Consider the following 11,143-nt stretch of genomic DNA (forward strand, 5'->3'; position numbering starts at 1 on the left):
TCAAACTGGACTCTGATTGGACGGGACTAATGGGTGAAGTGGTAGGAGGGACCTGCGGTGACTGCCCTCATAAAGCAGCAGTAACGTCTGAATGGGGGTCCAACACAGGTGTTTGAAATTATCACAGGTTGCCAGGGGTTCACTTTCAGTCTGACTCCATGGCTTTATGCATTAAAGACTTCAATCTGAATCAGTTTTATTGGCCAGATTTATGCATACACACAAAAACATATATATATATATATATATATATATATATATATATATATATATATATATATATATATATATATATATATATACATATATATACATATACATATACATATACATATACATATACATATAGATAGATATATAGATATAGATGTTATATATGGTATGTTCAAAAGCAAAGTCAACCAGTGAATCTGCTGTCAATTGTCTTCCAACATGGTCATTATAACCATGTTACAATATGAAGTAGTATCAACAGTTTACCAAAAGCTCCCTACTTAAATTTCTTTCAAAGGTGTGTGTCACCTGTGGCCTTCCCATCACAACTACTCAGCAAAATCTCCAGTTATGTTTTTGCTCCACACATACACACAGAGTGAGCTCTCAGTAGGAAGAGCTCACTTGATTTTACTTTAATTAGTGTTTAAGGTTCATGAGGCATGTCTTATTGTTTCAGTTCATGCACAGTAAAACTGTCAAATCCATTCAACAGTCCTTATTGGGAAATGTGTCTGCAAAAGAGTTAAGAAATATCAAAAGAGGCAACACAACAGAGTTTATTTGGACTTTTACACACATAATAAAGACCTCAAAACAAATAAAGTCTCATTAAAAGACATCATACAATCACAATCTAAAGAAAAAATGAAGTAAACTAACAAAAAAAACAGTACACAAAATACAAAAACAGTAAAAACTATACAATATGCTAATTTACATGATGTTGGAGGGGTGAAGAGTAGGATCCTGTGGGAGAGAGAAAAAACATGGACAAATGAAATGTTAGACCAGACCAGTCCACAACTAAACAGTAATTGTCACACTAAAGAATACAAATTGATCATATGATCAGTGACTACATCAGACACATCATTCGCTGATATATGTGAAAATATGCATTTAGCTGTTTTTGTAGGACACAGACGTCCTTAGGTTGATAGCAAGCTGGGGGAAAATACAAAAACTCAAAACCTAAACATCATCATCATCATCATCATAAAGAGGAGGAATCCAATCAGTAAATAAATCAGTTGGGTTTTCAACATCTGACAGAAGACGAGTCTCAGCCAGAGAGGCCATCTGGTGTGTGATTGACCTATAGACCTTACAGTGACACTTCTAATGCAGGGAATAATACAACATCCAATCAGACTGAACACGCTCGCACCAATAAGGATACCAGTGATTCCTTGCAGTAGCGATGAATGGGCATAAAATGACATCTGTAGCACGACGAGGTTCAAACCTCAGCTACGACTTTTCACCACCTCCAACTCCAAATGCGTGTCGGGCAGTCCCATTAAACTGCAGCACAAACTTTTCTGATATTTCTTGCAGATAATCCTCTTCTGGTCCCGCTTTCTTGTTAAATTCGTGCAGAGATTTCTGTAGAAGAAAGGCCTTGTTTAGCCATGGCTAAAATAATCTGGCTGTAAGGTTCCAGGGACATTTTGGTTGGGCGCGCCGCTCTGACAGGAACCAGGCTATCTCCTTCTTCCTGGCCGCTGGATTCTGCCGTTCGCCCAAACGCGAGATTATTATAAATAAAGAACAGTAGGTGGCGAAAATTCTGCAGCCGGTAGCAGCAGCAGGTCTCCGTTAAACAAAAGAAGAAGAAAACAATGACAACATCCGGTCTGTGGGCACGAGAAAACGGTCCTTTTTTGTTTCTGCTTCTTTGTGATTTTGTATTTTGTTACGCTAAGTAGAGAAAGAAAATCTAAGTTATTTTTAAATTTCGAGGATTCCCTTAAGACCCACAAAAAAGTAAAATGTTTTTTGTATTTTAAAACGAAAATCAAATAAGCACTTTATTTTATTTTTCTAAATATCAGCGTTTGAAGGAAAATTCAAATCCCAAAAGATACACGGACCCTTTTGTCTCTGTATGTTAATATTATAGTGTCACAGAGTTTTGATATTTGTAATATAAACTGAAACATTATCATATAAACTTCAACCAACCACGTATTACGAACACGCTCCTCTTCTTAGCTGCGTGAAGAGCTGATCCATTATATTCAGATGCGTAAGGTCATGAATGCAAATAAACTCCGCCAGGACAAGGAGGTGATTGGACAACTACACCAAACGTAGCGGTGATTGGCTCCTGCCAGACCACATGTCAAACATGAAGCGCCGGTGGAAAAGCTCAGTTCTGAAGGTGCAGGCTTCTCCCTTTTGGCCCAAAAGGCCACACTACTGCCTGAATATAGGCGGTCCGCTCTCACCCATCTTTCTATTTGACTGAATGTAATGACGGTGCATCTAAAATTCACTTTGCGTCCTCTGTGAATCCACCTGAACACACACACAACACTTCTTCTTTACAAATTCTCATTTTAATGATACAGAATTCAGTGGAAATATGAATAAACGTAACATCAAACCTGAACAGAGAAACATTTAAGTACTGATGTCAAATTGCTTTGCAACTTAAAAACATGCCAACTCCCTGATCGTGTTACAGTACGCCCAAATCTTCTCCCAGTGGAAGTTTGGGAAGGAATTAATGAGTGCTGTTTAAAAAAAAAAAGAATAAAGGATTAAAGGTGACTATAGATAATGGTTTTCTTTACTGGCCTTACTGAAAGAGGACGGCTCACAAATCTTATATCTCATCTTACAACACTTCCACATGCAGCAGGGGGCGTACCTGGGCTCCACACTGACCATGGCCTCATCCGAGCTGGAGTCCCACTCAGACAGATGCAGCAAGATACAACTGACGAGAAAACGGTCCTTTTTCGTTTCTGCTTATTTTTGATTTTGTATTTTGTTACGCTAAGTAGAGAAAGAAAATCTAAGTACTTTTTAAATTTTGAGGATTCCCTTAAGACCCACAAAAAATTAAAATGTTTTTTGTATTTTAAAACGAAAATCAAATAAGCACTCTTTTTTTATTTTTTTAAATATCAGCGTTTGAAGGGAAATTCAAATCCCAAAAGATACACGGACCCTTTTGTCTCTGTATGTTAATATTGTAGAGTCACAGAGTTTTGATATTTGTAATATAAACTGAAACATTATCATATAAACTTACACCAACCACGTGTTACGAACACGCTCCTCTTCTTAGCTGCGTGAAGATCTGATCGATTATATTCAGATGCGTAAGGTCATGAATGCAAATAAACTCCGCCAGGACAAGGAGGTGATTGGACAACTGCACCAAACGTAGCGGTGATTGGCTCCTGCCAGACCACATGTCAAACATGAAGCGCCGGTGGAAAAGCTCAGTTCTGAAGGTGCAGGCTTCTCCCTTTTGGCCCAAAAGGCCACACTACTGCCTGAATATACAAGACAGAACAAAATGATGGAGTCTACACTGTGTTAAAATTATTATGCGAGTGATCTTTTCTTGAAAATCTGGACGGCTGCTGTTCAGAAACAAATGCTGTTTTAGTGTGATGTATCTAAGACCTTGAGCTTTAATAAAACCCTTTTGTTGGAATCTACAAAGCTTTCTCATATCCTTTATCACAGACGACATGTATGTAAGTGTGGTGGAAATATACTTTCTTCCTGATGAGAAGTGAAATAAAATTCTTTAGACAGTAACTGTCCGTCACACTAAAGTATACAAATTGATCATATGATCAGTGACTACATTCCTTTAGGTTTAAGTAGACACATCATTAGCTGATATATGTGAAAATATGCATTTAGCTGTTTTTGTAGGACACAGACGTCCACAGACGTTGATAGCAAGCTGGGGGAAATACAAAAACTCAAAACCTAAACATCATCATCATCATCATAAAGAGGAGGAATCCAATCAGTAAATAAATCAGTTGGGTTTTCAACATCTGACAGAAGACGAGTCTCAGCCAGAGAGGCCATCTGGTGTGTGATTGACCTATAGACCTTACAATGACACTTCTAATGCAGGGAATAATACAACATCCAATCAGACTGAACACGCTCGCACCAATAAGGATACCAGTGATTCCTTGCAGTAGCAATGAATGGGCATAAAATGACATCTGTAGCACGACGAGGTTCAAACCTCAGCTATGGCTTTCACCACCTCCAACTCCAAATGCGTGTCGGGCAGTCCCATTAAACTGCGGCACAACGTTTTCAGATATTTCTTGCAGAAAATCCTCTTCTGGTCCCGCTTTCTGATTTCTGTAGAAGAAAGGCCTTGTTTAGCCGTGGCTAAAATAATCTGTGAGGTTCCAAAGACATTTTGGTTTGGTTGTGAAAAAGAAGATGAAAACAAATGGATGCCAATAATTATGTCCATCATATGTTTTATGTATGTAAATTTTATTTCACTATATGGAAACATTTTTGTTGTTGTTCAATAACTCTGGACATTTTATTAAATATTCTGATTCTACAAAACCGCTTGATTTCCATTTATTTCTGAAGCTATTCTAAACTGTACTTAAAATTCAGCAGTGCCAATAACTTTGAGCAGGACTGTAAATAAAAGAACATATTTATTAACATGACATAATCAATACACAAACAAATTTGTCAAAAGTCCTGAACATAGACACTTTCAAAAAATCCAAAATATACATTTCTTGTATCTTGTGAACAGCTATATCACAGTCCATCAGCCAACAGCCCACCATACAAATCAAGTGACAATTAACGAGGCATCAGCTCCGAGCCTATGCATGGTAATGTTATCAGGATGTTAGCATGGACTCTGCAGGCTGTTCCAGAGGCACATGCTTTAACACACAGTGTGAAGTATCCATGCTGTGTAGTGAATAAAACAGTAGAACTATAGATAACAAGTACACTGATTAAGACAGAGCATTCACCTGGGTCTTCTTCATGCAGCATGAATGTTTGTCATGATGTAAACCAATAAAGAAGAAAACAGGGCAAAGAAAAAATGAAATGAGAAATGTTCTCTTGCATTGTAATGTTTGTCTAAGAACCATCTTCAGTAGTTTCAGCCACAAAGTGATCATGAGTACTTCAGTGCTGTAAAACCAGAAAATCTAATAGTACCTATTCACATACAGCCCCACTTTAAAGGTGTGACTGTAGAGAGCGTTTGTAGCCGTGGAATAACTGAAGCAGGCACACGCACGCACGCACGCACGCGCGCACGCACGCACGCACGCACGCACGCACGCACGCACACACACACACACACACACACACACACACACACACACACACACACACACACACACACACACACACACACACAAAAGCCAGCACACAGGCTAAACAGGGCTGAGGTCAGAAGTCCAAGTCTCCCCACCACAAACCGTTAAAAAAAAAGAAAAAAATTAAAAATTAAAAAAATAATAAATACATGGAGTTAACCATTCACTTATATTGTCTGTAAATTTGAATGTTGCAACAAGCATTTGGATTTAGTTCCAAAACCTCCACACTACCAGAGATTCAATTCTGCTGGGGAAATGCTGAACCCTGGAATCACCCTGTAAAATATCAATGAAGAGTTTGTTTTTAGTTGTGAAATCCACAGAGGTTAGACCCTCCAAATCCCCAGCAAAAACAATAGAGAAAACAGTCCAGTCTGGACAGACCTCAGAACTTCAGCGTCCCCCAAATGCTCCAGGTTCATGGTGTCGATCACTTGATGGACTACAGGTTTGTTTAGAAACAGCTGTGAGTGATATGGAGAAAATCCACACTGACAATTATTTCTTTTAGGGGGGAAATATTTTAAAACCTCAGGTAAACTTACGACATGTAATATGTGAACGTCATTTGATGCCAGCGTAATAAAAGTTAAAAAAAAAAAAAAGAATAACATTACAATATATATATAATTTTATATTTCAATGAGGTTATATATTGGGATGTAAAACATTTTTTGGAAATAAATAAAATGAATCACTTGGGGCCCCAAGGCTCATTTTTGCCCCACAAGGCTAATCCAGCACTGACAACAATGACTTTCCATATGTGTAAAAACAGCTGGTATTTAGTTCTAAATGAATGCACTACCAAGAAATACCACCAACCCACATGTACACAGAAGCAATGTTCAATTCATGTCCATCTGAAATAATGACAGCACCACACAGACGGCTGGTCTGATTGAAAAAACAGTGATACAGACGTCTGCTGCTGAGGGTCCACGTTAACTGTGTGAACCAATCACAGTCGGAAATCCAACGTATATGTGGTGGAAAAATACTTTCCTCCTTTTGAGAAGTGAAATAGAATTCTTTAGACAGTTATTGTCTTTTGATGCTTTATTATAAAATAAGGTTTACAGAGTAATCCATTTCTGCAGAAAGGACAGAGCTCACGCAGCATCAAATGCTACAGAGGTCTGACCCCAGGTTACAAGTTACAAGAGAACTTATGCCTGTTTCTCACATACCAGCATGGCAAGGATGGCAGGGAGACAAAATAATCTGAAGGTCAAATAATAGAGATAAGTTGTAAGTTGTGCTCGGAGGCAGCGGAGACATAACAGGTGTCCTCACAAAGTACAGTAAACAAAGTACATTAGGCCACTACAGGTCATGTTATATGTACTTCACCCAGAATTGAATATACGAGTTCATGAGAATATACGAATGCTTGATAAAAGAGCATATGGTTATATGATAAATTGACATTACAATTCCCCCTTTGGCCATAAAATGGCCACACCAAAGTATATACAAATTGATCATATGATCAGTGACTACATTCCTTTGGGTTTAAGTAAACACATCATTAGCTGATAAATGTTAAAATATGCATTTAGCTGTTTTTGTAGGACACAGACGTCCTTAGGTTGATAGCAAGCTGGGAAAAATACAAACAGTCAAAACATCAATATCATCATCATCACAAGTCTCAGCCAGAGAGGCCATCTGGTGTGTGACTGACCTATCAATAGACCTTACATTGTTGCTCTTGTTGGTGACACAGAGCTTTACTCTGTAGTCCAGGGGTGTCAAACTGTTCCACAAAGGGCCGGTGTGGCTGCAGGTTTTTGTTCCAAACAATCAAGAACACACAGTTTGACCAATCAGCTTTCTGAAGACTGAGATCAGTTGATTAAATGAGTCAAGTCTGGTGTGCTGCTGCTTGGTTGGAACAAAAACCTGCAGCCACACCGGCCCTTTGTGGAACAGGTTTGACACCTCTGCTGTAGTCACTTGGTTGGAGCTTGGCATGCTACTGGTGGAGGAGGGCGCTCTTTCACCCCTCACTCTTATATTGCAGACGGTTCCACCGCAGCTGCAGGTTAGGGGCAGCGCACGGCGTGCACCCCAGTTGTCTTCCTCACCGTCTGGATGAGTCAGTTTTCCCTAGACCATTATTCTGGGTCTAAAGAATTTATGTGGCCTCCTTTGCTTTGATTCTCTGGTGGCTGGTTGTCGGCCTTTGGTTCAGGAACCCGTTTGCAGTGGCTGGCGTGTACCCATGCGGCCTTCTCCGCAACCTTTACAGCTGTCTCAGTGGTCAGCAGAACCTGGAACGGGCCCTGGAATCGCCTTTGTTTCCAGTGACGGCGTCTGTGGTCTTTGATGAGAACCCAGTCTCCAGGCTGTAAGTTGTGGAGGACTGCTGTGGCTGCAGATGGCAGGGCACTTTTCACCTGTGAATGTAATGCTGATAAGGTTGTAGACAAGTTGGCACAGTATCTCAACATAGCATCATCACATGCACCTGTGGTAAGGGGAGGGCGCCTAACTGGACCTACTGGATGATATGAACAATGATGACGTATGTCAAACCCAAGATAGTCTGACACTTCTTTCAGGGCTTGGTTGACAAAACCTGGTCCATTGTCACTGCTGATGACTGAAGGAATTCCCCACTAGGGCTGGGCGTTATATGGATATAAAAGATATATCGATATATTTTTAAATGGGATATGAAATTAGAATTAGTTCAAACTTGCGCTGTGATTCTTGTTCCAAGCAAGCTGCTAACCCGGAGCTCTCAGCACCGCTTCCAGAGCTGAATGGGTGGCTGAGGATGCAGTGCTTCGGTCACATATTACACTTGGCTATTGGTGAGTGCAGTGTTGTAAGCAGTATTCAGATATTTTACTTTAAACAAAAACTTATTAAAATGTTAGTTTTTCTTTATTTTCTTTTGTGTGTCTGTCTCCAACTTTGTGTTTTATGCTGCTATTTCGGCCAGGTCTCTGTTGAAAAACTGATTGTTAAATAGAGGTTAAATAAATTAATCGTGACATGTGACATGTCATATTTGGCTTTGACTTTGACTGAACACTTGCTCTCACTTTGTGATAAAAATATCGGGATATATATCGTAAATCGATATTCAGCCTGAAGATATCGGGACATGACTTTTGGTCCATATCGCCCAGCCCTATTCCCCACCTAGGAATAATTTCAGTTAGCAGTGCTTTAGCCACAGCTCCAGCATCCTGTTTGGAAGAGGGGAAAACTTCAACCCATTTGCTGAACATGTCAACAATTACAAGACAGTATCTTTTCCCTTCACTTGGTGTTAGTTCAATGAAATCCATCATTAAATGTTCAAAGAGTTTGTCAGGAGGTGGATGACCAGCAGGTGGTATAGAGATGGATGCTGGAAGGAGGATGGCATCTAGCAATGCAGACACAAGTTTATGGTGTGAGATGGGCTTGCCAGAAGATGTAAGAAATCCTCTATGTCGCCAGAGGGCCCCAAAATCGTGCACCACTCCAAACGCATAACGCGAGTCTGTGTAAATATTCACAGTTTTACCTGAAGCCAGTTTACAGGCTTCAGTCAGAGCTACAAGTTCTGCAGCTTGTGCTGAAAAGTGTGGTGGCAGTTTGCCACTGAGCAAAATGTCATGTGGTGTCACTATTGCAAAACCCACTGGAGCAGCACCTGTGTCCACGTTGCGAGACGCCGAACCGTCCACAAACAGCTCCATGTCTGCATTTGGTATGGGCTGAGTGGAAAGATCTGGTGTGGGTGTGCAAACTTCATCAAGAATATGAAGACAGTCATGTGCTTCTCCATCTGCTGCAGTTGGGAGGAGAGTTGCTGGATTAAGTACACTGCATCTTTTAATAGTAATGTTAGGCATATCAAGCAAAGTAGTGTGATATCTTAACCAGCGCTGTGCAGAGAGATGAGAGGTCTTCTGTGTGTGCAGAATGTGAGCAACAGCATGAGGAACCATAAGAGTCAAATCTCCATAACCTACAATATCACGTGATGCAACCACAGCCTTCTCTGCTGCAGCTACAGCACACAGACAGAGAGGGAGACCAGCGGCAACAGCATCAAGCTTGGTGGAAAAATAAGCTACAGCTCTCAGTCTACCCCCATGTTCCTGTGTCAAAACAGAGGACATGTATCCGTCCTTCTGGACAACAAACTGAGTAAAGGGAAGGTCAGGGTTTGGCAGTCCCAGTGTGGGAGCAGCCTTTGTCAGTTTGGTCAGTCCAGGTCAGTTTGTCATGTGCACAAAGATTGTTACCATGAATCATGGAAGAGAGAGGTGCCTCTCTCTGAATAATTTAGTATCCACTGTCTGCCATATGACGTCATGCCTAAGAAACTCATCATTTGCTTTTTGGTGATTGGTTTTGGTACAGATTGAACTGCTTCAATACGTTTGGGAGAGAGAGATTTGCCCTCTGCTGTGATCACATGTCCCAAATATGTAACACAAGTCTGAACAAACTGCAGTTTTGACAAGCTAGCTTTATGGCCATTGTTTGCTAGGTGTTTTAGCAATGCTATTGTATCTGTTTTACATGCTTCCTGTGATGGACTACAAATCATCAACATACTGTAACAAGACAGAACCTAAAGGCAAATGGAGGCTCTGTAAATTGTCACGCAGTGCACTGTGGAATACTCCAGGACTTTCTGAATATCCCTGTGGACAGCGAGTCCAAGTGTAGCCCTTACCATCAAAAGAAAACGCAAAGCAGAATTGACTGTCTGGATGAACGGGAACGGAGAAAAAAGCATTTGTGAGATCAATGACAGAAAAATGAGAGGCATTAGGTGGAATTAATGACAGAATTGGATGTGGATTTGAAACTTGAGGCGCGTGCGGATGTATTGCAGCATTTACTGCTTGCAAATCTTGCACAAGTCGCCACTCAGTGGGTTGATCTGCGTCTGGGATTTTCTTAACCAGAAAAATTGGTGTTCTGACAGGGGAGTCATCGCACGGAACTATAACTCCAGCCTTTAAAAGTGAATCAAAAACAGGCCTGATACCTTTTAGCGCTTCTGGTTTCAATGGATATTGTCTCATGCATGGTCTGTACTCTGATTTTGGGTGAACTACAAGAGGTGTGGCTCCCTCAATAAGCCCCACGTCATATTTGTGACGCGCCCACAAACAGGGCGGCACCTCAGATAGATCAGCCATGTCAACTGATGTGTCATGTAAAAGCATGCAAGGTGTGGTGTGTGTATTAGGAATCAAACAAATGGTTCTGTCGACAAAGGCAGTAGATGGAAGTTTTGTTTTCTATACATCAGCCCTTTCGCTGTACAGTGTTCTGGGATCCCCATTCATGGGCCTGAAATCAGAGAGGGTCTGTTGTCTGTGGAGCCATGGTCCCATATCCTGCCATGTCCAGTGGGCAGGTTTCGCCAGCGACACGTGTGGAGACGCACCATCAAACAGTTCATCTTGTGAATGAGAGACAGATACAGAGACAGCAGCAGCCTTCTTTGTCCAATAAATACATGTCATATTCAATTTCTGCACTTCAAGTGGCTTTCTGTTCCAAACTTTCTCAAACCTTTCACCTGGCCCTTCTGAAACATGTGCTGTGCAGTGTAGTGAATCAGGTGATATGTCCTGTAGTGTGTGAGCAAAGCTGGTCTTCATTGCAAGCAGTGTGTGAGTGTGTGTTACCTCCTGTAGTCTGTGAGTCAGTGTCGCTGTGGTCAGATTGCTCCTCTCCTCCCGCCCCGTCCCGCCCTCACTTTGCAGCAGTTGTAGTCTGCACAGTGCCATTCTTCTGAGGACAGTCTTTAGCCCAGT

This window comes from Toxotes jaculatrix, chromosome 21, assembly GCF_017976425.1.
Source record: "Toxotes jaculatrix isolate fToxJac2 chromosome 21, fToxJac2.pri, whole genome shotgun sequence".
In the NCBI taxonomy this organism is placed as follows: domain Eukaryota; kingdom Metazoa; phylum Chordata; class Actinopteri; family Toxotidae; genus Toxotes; species Toxotes jaculatrix.